The sequence below is a fragment of the Gymnogyps californianus genome, chromosome 2, assembly GCF_018139145.2.
Source record: "Gymnogyps californianus isolate 813 chromosome 2, ASM1813914v2, whole genome shotgun sequence".
NCBI lineage: Eukaryota > Metazoa > Chordata > Aves > Accipitriformes > Cathartidae > Gymnogyps > Gymnogyps californianus.
The window spans coordinates 61,684,814-61,701,037 of NC_059472.1; positions in this window are offsets into that span (position 1 = coordinate 61,684,814).

The window sequence follows — 16,224 nt, forward strand, 5'->3', positions numbered from 1 at the left end:
AATTTCACATTTGCTAAGAGTAGGACTTACATTTTAATTGAGCAATTGAAATTGTCCTGGCCAAACCAAAATCTCGATTCACAAAGTACACCTAGATAGTCAGTAGTCCATCTGATGCTGAGTTTAAAAATCTAAATAGAATAGAATTAAGTTGGAGACCGAGTCTTGTTTTATTTGCATTACAAAGTTATCTTTTCAAACAGATCAAAAGATTAACTTACATTCAGCTTGTCTCAGGAAACAGAAGTATTACTGATAAGAAAAGCAGGAAATGGGAAGCTTCAGAAACTAAACTGCAGATTTTGTATTGGAAAAGAAAGGATCTTGTGAATCAAAGGGGTCGGGTTCCTGGATGCTGTGTGGCATCACAGCCTTTAAACCCGCTACACAGGATCTATATGGTACCCACATTTAAATCTTTAACCTCAGTGGCTAGCTGTTCTCAAATTGCAGTTGCAAAAGAGGCAAAAAGACAAAGTATCTCTCTAGCTTGAAATATTATCCTTTATGTCATACTACATATTTATACAGTAGTTTACAGATGAGTGATGTTCCACAAATTCTACAGTGGAATGGAAAAGATAAACATGTTAATTTTTTTACTATTATTATTATAAATGAAACTTTTTACACATCTGTTTTCTTTAATTAAAGCTAAGATAAAGTACTCAGGAAGTCTCCAAAATGAAGACAAATTCCCTTAAATGAAAATTATTCTTCACTCATTCTGTTTGTATATATAAATTACAATTTTATTGCTCTGAATTTCATGCTCGTTTCTCTCCATCTGGCATTGAAAGAAAAACAGAAGTTAAGAAATTAATGTCCAACTCCACATGATGACTAAGTATCGATGATATAATATGTTAGTATCTAAAGACAATTATTTGCTGTACAACAGACACAGTTAGTACAAATGTCAGGGATTCTTGGTCAGCTAGTCCCAAGAACAGGTTCCCTTGTCATACCTGCTAAAAAAAGCAGCCTGTAACCAGACCATTACTGGGTCTCCCTCTAAAGGCTGCAATACAAATTCCCTCTAGACACCAGCACAAGTCCCCTCTAGACACATGGGCAACATGCCGGCAAGTCACAAATCAGAAAGCTGTAGGCACTGTGAAGGTTGACTCTACTGGTGTAATTTGGGAGCAGGCATACACTTAAAGCATCATATTTTTACAGAAGATGTAATTTAAAAAAAGAAAAATACACACCATCTCCACCTTGCCCTCCTGGGCAGTGGATGTATCAGAGCAGGTAGTGTAAGCGAAGGTCCATCGTGCAGCCCCCTCCCTTCCAGCCTCTCCTCGTACCTCCCTTCCCTCTAGCCTCTCTTTCTCCCTACCCCTCCAGCACTGAAAGGCTGGAAAATCCACGTATCTCTGATCATCTGTGGATAAGAGACTCACAACAGCAGCAGCTGCAGCACATCTCACGGTCACTCCATCACTTGAGCGTCTCTGGTTCTCTGCCCACTATTCCTCACAGCCTGGCTCTTCTTTCCCAGTAATCCCACTTTCTCTCCATTCTTTGAACCTCAAAGCAAAGGAAGGGAAGGCTCACAAAGACAAACAAGCCGTATTTAACTAACTGTTGGTTAAACGCCAATTACAGTTTGACAACTAAAGCAGCATGTTAGAATTTTCCAGCTGAATGTACAACTGTAGGATGTGGTTTAAAAGAAAAAAAGCTAGAAAGGAAGAGAAAGAGCAGAAAAGATTGTGCAGCAAACACAATGGAGATCCACAGCTTGGATTTTAATCGTGACTTGAACATACATCTTCGGTGACCCTCGGTGAGTCATTTCATTTCCTGGCGCATTAATTTCCCAAAGTCCAATACATAGATTATATGTAATGAATGCTGCTGTTTCAAAGCATGTCACAATAATCTCTGTAATGAGGTTTTTTAATGGAAATCGCTATAAAACTGTGAAGAATAAGAGATACATATAGGGCCAGCACAATATGTTAATACCCTTTTTAATGATTCATTAGTATTTAAGATTTAACAGATAGGCCTGTAGCAATAGTGCAGAAAGAGTGGTAAATATACTTGCAGACTGCTGCTACCACCAGAAGAAAAGGCCTTGACTGTGGCAGTGTAGCGAAGCAGGAGATGATAGCTAAAAATGAGACCACTCCGGGTACCACTTCTTTACCTACGAACATGACCAACTGGAAAACGATCAGGGCAAAAAGATTCTTTAGTTTCAGTGAATTTTCAGTGAAGATAATGAAGTAGATGGGCTGCAAGGAGGGAGCTTTTAGCTATTTCGCGCTTGGTGTGAGCATCCCTGTAGATTAGCTCTAACCCTGCAGAAGCCAGGTTAACCAACCCAGAACAATAGTTCAGTATCAAGGGATATAACTCCCTGTTTCTCTCTGGATGAGGGTCCCTCTGTTGCCAGTGCGCTACCATCAAGGAAAATACCTCTTTTTCCATTCACCATTCCATGTTTCTTTAAGCAGGATGGCTGAGTGGTGCAGCCAGATAAAGGCACAATAATTCAATTTGCTTTTTCCTATTCTGCATCTAATCTAATTAAACCAATAAAGCCCCTCAAATTGGATTAATCTATAGGCATGCCTGATTCAGTAACATAATGGATAAGATTCTTCAGTATGTATTCATTAAGCTCAGAGAAGAAGTTAAGTTAATGCCAGATATTCCTTCAACAAGAAAGAAAAAAGTTGTGAATTAAATACAATCACATTTTGGGGATATATTGGTAAAGACGATTCAGAGAGGAAAAAAAACCCTGAATCTAAAAGGCTTTCCCAAATGTAGAAAAGTAAAGAAAATATAATCTACATACTGAAGTTCTCGATATTTTTTTTGTTGTTAAACATACTGGCCTCCAAGAGGCTACCTTATATAAATTACAGTTCTATGATGAAATGCTTCGACCCAAAAAATTCAGTCTTTGCAAGAGGATATGTATTCAGGAATCTTTAGATAAAGGACTATGTGTCTACATTTCTGGAACTGGAAAATTATTTACATTTTTGGAACTGGACCACTAACTGGATATTCATCCTAACATAACACTGAAGACCTAAACGGTTCAGGAAGCTAAATACCTTACCTCCCTGTGATAAAAAACACAGCTGTAATATGAAGGCTAGATAACACTAAATGTTGAGATTCAGGAAGGATATTTTCACAGCTTTTTTCAGGGAGATTATTCATGAGTAATGGGTGCCATCTGAACATAGAAAAGCTATGTTTAGTGACAGAGTAAGCTAATGGTGAGATGTACTAATGGTATAAAGGTCTGATTTAGGCAGTGGAAGAAGCACCACTGCTGAACAAATTTTGAACACCATAAAGCACTGCTGCTGCCAACTCTCAAGCGAAAGGTGTGTTGGTAGGAGGTAAGAAGGTTTGTGGTATTTTTTAAGTTCATTATGTAAGTAACATTCCTTTGACATGTTCATAGCAGGAGAGTCCGCCTGTGACGACTTTCTGAACGTTAGTGAAGTTTGCGAGTCTGCCCGTGAGGGGGAAATCCTTAAAGCAGCCATTTGAAGTACTCCTCTGTCCATTTGAATAGAACAAAAGTGGAAAATATGACAAAAAAGTGAACTGAAGATAATTATGAAGACAATGAAAAAGCCAAGTCGATCTACTTAAAAAAGCGAGAGAAAACCTCAACAAATAATCCCAAGAAAATATCCAGTTAATTTATTTTGTTTATATTTTTATTTACATGATTGCTTAATGATAAAAGCTATCACCATGCCTCTTTCTTCTATCTAAACCTTTTCTGTTCAGTGATCTTGACTGTAAATGTCTGCCACTGATTAGGTCAATAAAGTATCAAAAATGTCCTTAAAAATATTTTATAAATTCTACTCTTATAATAGGAAGATAGTACTGGATTTCTATTCACATTTTGTTGATAATTAGTCTATGCATTTTCATCCAGTGATAACATGGAAGATAGTGTTTGAAAGACATGAAAGAAACTAATTCACAAAGGAAAGTAGTAAATTACATTTGAGTCTCTAAGATTCTAATGTACTAATACTGTGTAGTTGACTATGCTTATTTCTTTCAGTTTAGTTCTTGTCTTCCTGTTGAAGTCTCTGATTTTATTAGTTCCCAAAAAGTGATATTATTTGCAGAAACCTGAAAGTTTCATTTTAATGAAAGGAAAATGAAAGCAGAAAGGCTTCAAGGTTCTCACACAAATCCATTATTGGGAGGGGAAATGGACCTTTCCGTTTCAGAGCACAGCCATTCTCATACACCTATTATTTTTCCTGAATTATCCTTTTCCTGGTTCAACTCTACTTTTTATGTCCATCATGTTGCTAAAAAAACCCTGTTAAAAGTCAGTTTAAGGAAATGAATGTTGCTGGATTTTTTCTTTTGCTGGCAGAGGCTTACAGAGCTGTTTCCTAAACAATACCCTCAAATACAGCCTGGATGTGAAAACTTCCTGCAGAGGTGGTTCATTTAAGGTTGAGGCTATCCTTAATTATAGGGTGTTGTCGACTCAGAGAAGTATCCAAGAAAGATCTGTAACTTTTATATGGCAAAGAAGCTTATGACTTTCAAAATGGCCTTCAAAATCCAGGGAGAAAGCTAGAGAGCAAACAATGCATCTTTCATATATGGCATCTTTAACCTTTTTTGTTGATGCATCCAGGACCTGACACAGCCTACCTTTCTAGTGAAGAAAGTTATCTCATGCATCTTCTTTTTCTTAAGCCCTTTTTGTGCCCCTTTATTGGGAAAAAGCTTGGTAAACAGCAAAGTGACAGTTAATCATTTTCTGATAATGCACACCTCTTTCCTACAAGATCAACTCAAGCAGCCAATGCTATCTAAAATCTCTCTCCTACACACAAAAAACCCAGAGAAAACCAAAACCAAAGGAAAACACCCCAAACGCCAAACCCAAATATCCTTGATTTAGTAGTGATGATGCATAAAAGCAGAAAATCAGGTAACTGTTTGCTTTGTTAGCTATTTCTACCTTGATGAGTTCTGCATATTGCTTTTTCTGTTTAAAAAAAGAAGGGGGGGTGGGTGGTGGTGTGCCATTGAGCAACAGAGATGGAAGCTGCTGGTGGTGCTGGGCTGGCTGCCCTAGCTGAGGCCAGGCTCTCCCCTGCCCCGCTGCTGAGATGAGCTGGGTACAGCCAGGTGTCAAGAGGGAGATGGGGGAGGAAGCCTTGTGCTCACCACGCAGGTGCTGGCTGGAGGAGTCGGGAGCAGATGAGGTGGGATCCCAAAGCAGACGAGACCCGCAGGCTCAGTGTCAGGCTGCCTTACAGGCTCGGTCGTGGCTGCGGGGGGCTGCTCACCCAGGTGGAGTGGAGAGGCTTCGCAGCAGAACCGGGGGAGAAACCTGCTCCCGTGAGGATGCAGGGTTTGGGGGAAAATTTATTTTCAAACTCTTTTATTTAGTCTGTCACATCTATCAAGTTTGAGATCTGACTTTTTAAAGAGTTGGCTTGTTCTGGGTCGTTACTTGTGTTCTGAAGAAACGCAGCCAAGTACACCTAGGTCGTACCTTGGTACCGTGGCTTCAGGGAAAGCACGAGTAGTTCCTACTCCAAGGTCTTGCTGACTTAGTGGTCCTTTACACAGAAAGGGTTGTATTCAGATTTCCAGATAACTACCTTGGCACAAATGCATGGCCACTTCTTTTCTTTCCCTCTTTTTGATCTTTGACTGGTTTTAAATGTTGTAAGAGGTACCAACCCAACCACTCAAACTGCCCCTCGAAAGAAGCATACTTCAGAACAAACAAGCAACTTCTTCCCCTGCAAGTACACTGCTTAAAGATATTCAAAATAGAAAACAAAAAAACATTTGCTAGCAAACTTTTGAACAAATAATGAACTAAACTTTCCCCACTCTAGGGGGAAAAATGACCTGGGAGGGGGGATTAAGAAGGACACAGAAACTATGCAAGAACAACTACCTCCTACCAAATCCTCACATATGTAAAGAAAGGGAAGAATCAACAAAATCTAAAGAAAAATTTAAAATTCTGTTCTATTATAATGAATTAAGATAATCTGTTGGGTTTGGAGTCAGTCTGGTTTTTTTACCTTTACACTCCCATATACTGATACATAGCAGTTCCTCAAAGTAAAAATCCCTTTCCTACTAAAATCTAGAACAGATGTTTCTTGAGCATGCCATTGCTTTGCAGAAGTTCATTTGCTTAGGCAAAGCCCAATAAAACAGTAGAGATTTTTCAAGAAAGGTATCACAGTCAACTGCAAATTAATGGAACCGAGGAATATCTGCTGCAACCATTTGTTTTAGTAGAAATAGCATAATTGTACCATAAACTCCTGCCTGATACACTACAGCATATTACATCTCTTTTATGCTAATGTAGTTCCAAAGAAATCAATGATATTTACACTGACATAAAGCAGCAGTGAGTCATATTCTCAATTAGTCTCTTCAGTATGAGAAGGAATATCAGGGATTTTTCTTTATTTTCCAAAATTTAGCCTGTAACCATGTTCACTGATTTCTAAGAACCTGAAAGTTTAATTACATCTATAGGGCTTCAGAGCACCCATTACAGAATCATCACAAGTTATTTTATGAAGATTTATTTTTTAAATTGAATTATTGTGACTGCGTAGATCTTTTGTTTCATTAATGTGTTCATAACAAGAGGCACTGATCTCTGACAGATTTTTTTTAAATTATGTGTGTGATCTATAGGAATCATAAAATGCCTGTAAAGTATCATATCTGCTCCAAAAAGGCTTATCAACTATCCTAACATAACTATCCTAACATATTAATGCTGCTATCAATTAAAAATATTATGCTTTTATTTTTATGGTTGGGTTCAATTCCCCTTAGTTGAAATCATGTGTGAAGTCCCTGCCAGTTTGAAATATAACCCATTTTTAACCATCCAAAGTTAAAAAATGCAGATATTTCTTTTCTTACAATTATGTCTTTCTATTTTTAATGGAATTTTTGTTTGTTTTTGTTAACGTGAAAGAGATTTTTTTAAAAGGTAGTGATCTGATTTTATGATGTGTGAGTGTTCAAAGGCTTACCAGAATAATCTGATGCATTAGACAGGCAGGAATTTAAACAGATAATCTGACATAAACCTTGCTAGGATAATATTAAAGAGTTAGTTAACTGAATTTAGGTTGATCAGAAATAACCAGAGACCTTGTTTTTGCAGGCAGTTCATTCTTAAAGATAAAATGGGAGAGGGCTCCTCATGCACACATGATTGTCACACATACAACTTCAGCGTTTGGGTTATTCAAGCAAATAGCCTGGATCAAGAGCTCCAAGGTCAAAATTGCATTTATCAGCTTCCTTGCAGTAGCGTTTGTATCCATTGCAAACTATATTTATTTTGCAATGGGAAACCTGGATATATAGCATTAGTATTTTTTGTTTGATTATTTTTCAAAGCATAAAATGAAAGATACACTGTGTTGTTATAGCTGTGTTTTGTCCCTGGATTCCTGGGATTGAGAGCTTTGTGTGCTGGTTTTTGTTGTTTCTGCTGTCGATGATGGTAAATGATATTTCCTGGATATTATGTTTCCGTCTCAATAGGCTTTTTTTTTTTCATAACTGAATCAACTGTATTTTCTACTAAGCCTGAGATGAATACATATGTGTCTCCCTTTCATTTAAGTAGAAATTCTATTGCTTCAAAAAACATATATATAATAATATACAGAATGTGGCAGCTGACTTAATTCATCAAATGGTGAATAAATTCTTCTGAGAACAAAGATACAGATTTCCTGTCATTCTGATATTAGCCATTCTTTGCATAGGATGGGTAGCATCAAAAGCATCTTAAATAGTTCTCAGTTTGCTTTTCTGAAAAGATTTTGACAGTGTTAATTACTTCTGCTAACAGAAATTTCTGACACTTATATGACCTTCTGCCACGTTTGAAAAAGGCTGTCATGTTTGGTGTACTGATATATCCAGTGAAAACCCTGGGAAATGAAATGAAACGAAACGAACCAAAATAAAACTTATCGTTAGCATTGTTAGCTACCAAGTAAGGCATTTCCAGTGACTTCACCAAAACATAGACTTTACTTCTTCTGTGGGGGGACTTCTGTATGAAGAAATTAACTCCTTTTGAATGTAGCAATAACATGCACTGACTGCAAGAGAGAGCAGAAGCACAGAACTCGGCTCGCCGCCCCATGAGGCAGCCAGCCTGGCTTCACAGATGGGCGAGCTGCTCGCAGTTTGTCCGGGAGAGAAGCTGGCGGTGGGCTTGCGCACCATTTCACTCTCTGCTGGTCAGCATCGCAGTATCTGTAATTGTAAAATAGACTGTGCTAGTCCCAGTGAAATCAGAAGAAAAGATAGAAAAATCCTAACTAAAACCAAAAAGAACTACTATCAGAGTGTAGGAGAATGGCAGAACGGGGACGTTTTAAGCAGAAGAAATACAGAACTGGCAAAGTAGATCATCGTATGTTCTCTTTATTTTCCATGGAAAAGATCAAGGGCTTTGTTGTGCATGCAACTTGTACCTTTACACTGCCATGGTTAGAATAATGACATCATCCTTGGACAGATGCATTTGTACCAACACAAAATTCTGTTTATTCATCACTTACCATTTCATTCACATATGAGAAGGTGAATACACACATGGAAGTCAACTTTATGTAGTGCATTTGTCAGAGAGTCACTAATAATATTGTTACACCGGTATAAAAAAACCCACACCTTAAAGTACTGTAACTATGTTGATATAAAAAGATCCAACATTAAAGTGGTCGGCACACAATCTGTTGACTGATTGTTAAGTGTTGCGATTGCAATTCATAGAGTAAGGTTCAACAAAAGTTTCTAGAACTGCAGCAATGGAAAACACCTTAAATAGGTCATCGCTAAGCACAAAGAAAAAAAAAGAGAAAAAAAAGAAAAATAAAGATCAAACAAATGAAATTCAAACAAACTATGATGGCACAGATAGCTGCTGTTTTCACAAGTGTTTATAGCTGTGGTCTTTTGAACTTATTTACTACAATATCAGGCTATTTTACCTGTTATGCTATTTCTATTTCTCTCTTTCTCTCCTTTTCTGTTTTTTTTTTTTTAATATTCAGTTTTAGTTAGATTTCAACCCTTCGTTTAGCATGTGCCACCTACCACTGTTTGCAGTTGGCCATTTTATCTCTAACTGAAAATAAAATTATGCCAGTGTGTTGTGGAGAAAGCACAGAATATTTTAAAGACTCATATGAAAAAGTGCGTAGGCTGTTAAGTATCTTTCTTCTGATACATTATTGCAAATACACTCCCAGCACAAGATAAGGAGATTTATTACCATTTAGAGATGTTTCAGTTCAGAAAGACAATAAAATAATCCACCCTGAAGAGCTACATTCTGGGTGATTACATTTTGACCTCAATTCCTGCTATATTCCCTAGTGAATTTGTCCATACAATAATGTTTTCCCTGCTGGTACCTAGTCCAACATCACCTAAAGTTAGATTTTTCTATTGATTTTTATGGTCTTTGGCTTACTTAAAATCAGTTGTTGTTACATCCATAACATTTTTTTTTCCATGATCATTGTTCTGTCATAAAGTTTTTTTTAAAAGCATACTGGATAAAACCCACAACGTTAAACTGCGTGTTTAACCACATAGAGACTCCGAATAATACTGATGGAAAAATACAAATCCTTGCAATCCATTGCTGTGCCACTATTTTTTCTCATTTTTATTCTTACAGGATGCAAACTTCCTGTCACTAAGAAAGTCAGCTTTAAAAACAATATTCAAAGGCTTTTTTGTGACTCCAGTCTCAGTCATATTGCCATTTAAAACTGTATAAAAATAATTGCTTTATTCAAATCAAGGGGGGTTGCCCTGTTGATCTATGACAAATGCAATAAATGGAAACAATGCAATGGCAAATTACTGTCAACAAATACCCGAAGTGAGCAGAGATAGTTTTTCTCCTATAAATGTTAAATGCAAAAAATAGTAAGGAAAGATTTTCAGAAACCCTCATTAGTTTTATGCTAAACATCACCACTCACTTTCAAGTAATTCTTGTTATTTTGGCTGCTGTTTGGTTGCTGACTTTGCCCCCCCCCCCAGCACAGAGCGCAGAGGGGGAGGGAGGGTGAGCCCTGAGCTGCAGAGGCAGCCGCAGGCTTGCACGCGCCCCAAAACCTCAGAGCCCTCCCACTGGCTACTCCAGCTTCTGGTGACCTCCTGCTGAATGGCTCCACTCCTTCTCGTGTATTAATACACATTTTCATAGGGATGCTTTGCAAACCTTTAATTATTGCAGAGTAATTTTGGACAACGCAAGATTTTTCACTCAAGTGTAGCATTTTTATTAGGTCAGAAGCCAGCATGCTGGTGAATTTAATATTCTTTTTTTAAACTTATTTTTAGTGCTGGAAACTGTACATCTTGCAGGCATGAAGCAACCACACCAAAGGGTCTAAGTAAGTTTCTTGACCTGTGGAATAATCAGCAGCTGATGTCTTAATTTATGCAAACAGATTAAAAATCACACCAAAAGTTTCAGAAAAATTGTGAATTCCAGTGACACTGCTTCTACCTGTAGGAGAAGTTTGTGGTAGCCCTTGAAACTTCAGGGTTATCTGCTATTTATGAAAAACTTTCAAACTGCAGAGAATCTAATCTTAAAGGCACTAAAGCTTGTGCATTGTCTCAGGATTCACCAAATTCCAGGTTCAGGAAAGCTCTCAAATTCAGATAAAGTAGCTTTAATTGGAAGCAACTCAAAGTTTTTATTCAGGTGCTGTTATTCAACTCTGGAAGACGCCTTTCTGGAAAAATCTCCTGATGGGCAAAACTCGGACTGAGGAGCGAGTCACGCTCCAGCTGCCATGGCGATGGGAATCGGCCCTCTGCAAATCCTCAATTATAGAGAGTCCTAGAATGAAAACCCAGAGGAAAGACAATGAACCCTTCCTGATTTGGCGAAATCCACTTTTGAAGCAGAAGCACTTTGAGCTTTTCTGCAACACTCTAAATTTGGATTTATGTGATAAGTACTGCTATTCTGATGCTAGCATGTTGGTTGCCGTTGCCTCAGTTGAGAGTGCATCTTTCTGAACTCACCTAGATGTTGACAACTGTATTCTCAAGAAAAGAGCTTTTGAAGAGGTTTTTTGTTGGTTTTCCTCCCCCCCCCCCCAGTATTGTTCAGGTTTCGGTTTATCATTGGTTTAATCATTGGCACTAAGCCACACTAACTGGTCTCTGAAGTCAGTAGCAGCCTGTGATGCAGACCTAACACAGGAAATTAAACTGGGGAGACATTATCTTCTTGTTAAACTCAGTTGGCAGACCTCATCTAAACTGGCTAGCAAGTTTTTAATAACACACATTTATTACTCCTGGATCTAGAACAAGGACACAGGTGATCCTTTAACTCCCAGTATGTGTAAGATACTGGGCCACAGGCAGTGAGGACATCCCTCTCTCTCCTGTTCTGCTCTGTCTCCCTGAAGCTCTGCACTGCTACTTAACGTTATTGAAGGAGGGAGAATAGAAAATATTTGGTTTTAAAAGGCATTCCTTGCTGCTAATGACCTCATATGTATTTCAACTCTAGGTCAGTCTTCTGAAAATATTCTCAATTAGGAAGCATTTCTAAAACGGCCTTTTTAAAGAAAGATATGCAACACCAGTGAAAAATTGCAAGTCATGTATATTATTTATTCTATTTACATATATTATATAGTGAACAAAATGTTTTATCATCTACATGAAGCACTAGGAATTGCCAGCCTGTATTCTGATGGCTTCAAATGCTTCAAACATTCAGCTCACTAGCAGTGTTTCTTGTGTCATGCTACCCAAAAATTCATGTTGTTTTTAGAAGCACTTTTCCTATGGAAAAAGAAGGAAAATAAAACATAAGTTTTACCTGTCAGTAAGAAGCAAAAGCTCTTACAGAAAGTACGTATGGATAAGTATTGCTTGTGGCTTCAGATCTGCTCTTTATTGGCCATAAGAATCTGCTGCGACTTAATCAATCCTGCCTGGCTGATGAGCAATTTATTTCACACACACATAAAAGATATTTTTTTCCCCAAGTTTCCTATGAGTCTTTTCCCTTTTAGAATTTTTTTTTTTGTCCTTACTTCTTTTTCTGTTGTTCTTGGCAAACATTAGGTCAAAGACAATGCTAAATTTCTATTTTTAAACAGTAAGTTAGCTAGAAATTATTTTACAGAAAGCAGTCATATATTATGCATGACTGGGGTTGTTAACCTCAGGCTTCTCAAGACAGAGTTCAACTTTGATACTAACAGTCAGAAATCCCCTTATAGAGTGATTGTTTTGAAAGCAGACACGACTTGGCCAGCATTGTGAAAGGAAGTACAGCAGATTTTCTTGACCCTCTTTCTTCTTTTCCAAAAATTCTGTCCAGCTGAACCTGTATTGCACTAAAATCGTTCACAAATCAAAGAGAAAAACAATCAGCTTCTATCTACCCTTGTCAGCAATGGACCAAGAATATTTAAGGCACACCTAAACCAGCTTTTCCCTCATTTTCAGAGACAAGCAACAAACAAACTGGAACATGGTTGCAGTTTTTCCTTCTTATCAATAAAGCTAGAAACTGCATTCAACCAGAGCTTTCCTGCTCTAAATAAAGTGAATCAGTAGTCTTTGACCAGTGTGTCCTTTTAAGAGATGTGGGTGAATGCAGTCTGTCCTGTCACTTGAAGTTAGGTTCAACTCTATGTCCCCATGGCTGGTGATCTCAGCCGTACAAGACTTGGGCTGGTTCTCTCCAAGCATAACTTTACTGTGAAATAGCTATTGAGTTTTGAGGATATTGCTTATTTCAGTTCTGAAAGAGGTTTGTTTGGGTTTTTTTCCACCATATCCCGTAAAGTCTCACAACATTCAAGTAAACAAAATACCACACATGAGATAATAGAAGACTATTTCTAATCAGCTACATCAGATTCCACATTTGGAAATGTTTTGTTTGCTACAAAATGCTTATTAAACAAGTATTCCAATACAAACAAAGAAATCTTGCTTGCAGGTTTAAAGCACTGCATGCAGTGATATGTTTGGGTAAAGTACTTAGAACATTGCACCATTGTTAATATGCATAGTTTGGCATTAATTAAATATTTTCACTTGTGATGATAAGTAACTGTCACAACTATTTATTTTGATAATTTATTGCACTGGATTTGCAAGAGAAGGAAGCAAGGTTAGCAAAGTTTTCAGCTTCTTGCAGAGAAAAGCACATTCTCCAAGTTGCAGGGCATATCTCTGACAGGTTAGAAATACCAAAAGGGGCTTGTATGCGTCACCCATGCTTTGTAAAACCACAGACCAACAGATACCTGCTAGCTTCTTGAAAATCATGAGTTGTATTTGGTAGCAGGAATTACTGTTAACCTCTGAGATTTCAATAAAATCACAGGAACGTTGGTCTCAGGTTGGGAAAAGTAGAAGAAACAACAGATGCTGCTTAGAAAAAAATCAAGAGCAATAAAAAAATTGTAATAACGCATGTACTTTTCAATAAAACAAGGAATATTGAAATGTGTTTGGTTCTGGTTTAATTTAAAAAAATCAACATGTTATTTCAGACTAGTTTGATAACAATGGCTGATAATTTAAATGGCATAATTTTTCATATTGAGAAGAATTAGAAATGCCAAATCAAATTCAAGATTCATGTATTCGATAGAATCACTGGTGAGAAGAATTTGCATTTTTAGGATCTAAATAATGCATTATTGGATCTAAAAGGTAGATAATGGTGTGTCAGTAATCCACAACAAAGGAAAAGAGACAGAATAAAAGCAGAAAAACACTAGCATTGAAGTTACTCAAAATTTACCAGAATTCTCTGAAAAAATATAAACATCTTAAAAATATATTTTAAAAACACATAAAAAATGTAATATTAATCAAAAATGTATTTATGAGTCTCCTGATATTTCTTTATAAAGTAGATTATTTGTATTTTCAGTTGAAGTGGAACGGAAATTTAAAAATCTTGTGGAACAAAAAATGAACTTGTTTCCAAGCAGCTCCGTCATGTATTTATTAAAACCCCATCTAACTCCAAAATGGAAATGTTGGGAGACTGTTGAATAAAATTATAGAATCATATGCAAAAATCATACACAGTATTGATTTCTATTAAAATTACATTTCTGCTCAGCAAAGACTTGCGCACATATACTAAACACTAAGGACCAGGATCTAAAAATGTAAAACTCCATAGTCCTGTCGGCAAACAATCAAGAAGCTGGAACGATGACGTAACGTCTGGATTGGTCATTCAGAATCGGTCCATGTGTTTATGAAGAATGAGTACCTTTGTGAACCTGAGCACGTTTGTTTGCTGTAAATCCAATACAGACTGACACTCTCCATTTTGGATGCAGGAAAGCAGGTGCTGTGAGAATCTCCTCTTCCAGTGAAAATGGGACCAACTTTCTTCGTACCCTACCTTTTTTTTTTCTTGAAAAGGTTGTGGTTGCTGAGATAGGGTTGGTGGGAAGAACATGCAGCTGAATATCAAACTGCATTGTAAAATCCCTACCGTTAATCTTCAGCACCTACAACATCAGTTATAAGACGTGCCCGAGAGTAGCTGGCACTGGGGCCAGAGGGCACAGACCCTCATCCATGGGGCCAAACCCTTCTGAGTTACACAACAGGGAGACTAACCAGCTCTTGGGAATGCCCAGAGGCCACACAGAATTGCTGAATGAGGTCAGGTAATCACCAAAAAATGAGGAGGTGGTGATAAATGAACAATGCACATCTTCTACAGTGTGGCCCAGGAGCCAAAAGATGAGCTAAAAAGGATTGAGGTGTTGTGAAATTATATTTAGCACAACTCTCTCTCTCTTCTAAAGTAACAGTAGTATGACTGCTAGCACAGCAGTGTAGCTGTAAATGATTACTCTAGGAGGCCATCTGGGGGCAACATTTGAAGGGATCACACTTTTTTTATGACCAGAAGAAACCTGTCATGGTTTAACCCCAGCCAGCAACTAAGCACCACGCAGCTGCTTCCCCCTCCCCCCTCCCAGTGGGATGGGGAGGAGGAAAAAAACTAAGACTCATGGGTTGAGATAAGAACAGTTTAATAATTAAAGTAAAATAAAATACACTGCTAACTAATAATAATAATAGTAATGAAAAGGAATATAACAAAAAAAAAAGAAATAACACCCAAGACAAGACAAGTGATGCACAATGCAATTGCTCACCACCCGCTGACTGATGCCTGAGCAGCGATCCGCCCCTCCTGGCCAACTCCCCCTGTCTATATACTGGGCATGACGTTCCATGGTATGGAATACCCCTTTGGCTAGTTCAGGTCAGCTGCCCTGCTATGCTCCCTCCCAGCTTCTTGCACACCTGCTTGCTGGCAGAGCATGGGAAACTGAAAAGTCCTTGGCTTAAGATAAGCACTGCTTAGCAACAACTGAAACATCAGAGTGTTATCAATATTATTCTCACACTAAATCCAAAACCCAGCACTGTACCAGCTACTAGGAAGAAAATTAACTCTGTCCCAGCCGAAACCAGGACAAACCTCAAGTGAACTGCAGTGTCCCTAGGCTCCCTAGAGGACAGCAATCTTCAGGTGTCTGCTAACCAATTTTTTTCCCCCCAGAAGACAGTAAAACACCTCTCTGAAGGACAATCAGATTTGAGAAGCTGTCACAGTAGCTTCTACTTTACCGTGAAGGGAAATCCTTATATAAAGCTGGGCCAAAGTCTCAGTAGAGAGAATACCCCTCCCCAGGCTGGCCAGTACGGCTCCATCATTCCACTGAAACCAGAAGCCTGTAATTGCTGTAATTTGCAAGTTTGATATGGAGAGGAACCAACAACAAAACTCCACCAGGGGCTGTGTAGTTGCTATGACTGAATGAGGAGAATCCATAGTTCCAAATTGCTGGAAAAGCAAAAAATAATGCCTCTCTCATAAATGAGCTCTTTTTCTGAGAATTTTCAAGTAGGCTTGAGAATCTATTACTCAAAGGTTTGAAAACTTCATCAGCAAATCATGACTTAATGTCTCTATTTGCATGAACAGACACACAATCAAAACTAGATGATTTAAGTTTAATCCACAATTTTTTTACCACTCAAGCGAAAATTATTTCTTTGAAAGTTTTGAACATGCAATAGATGACAGTCTTGAAAAATCTGAAAGCCTCATTTGTAGTGGATTTT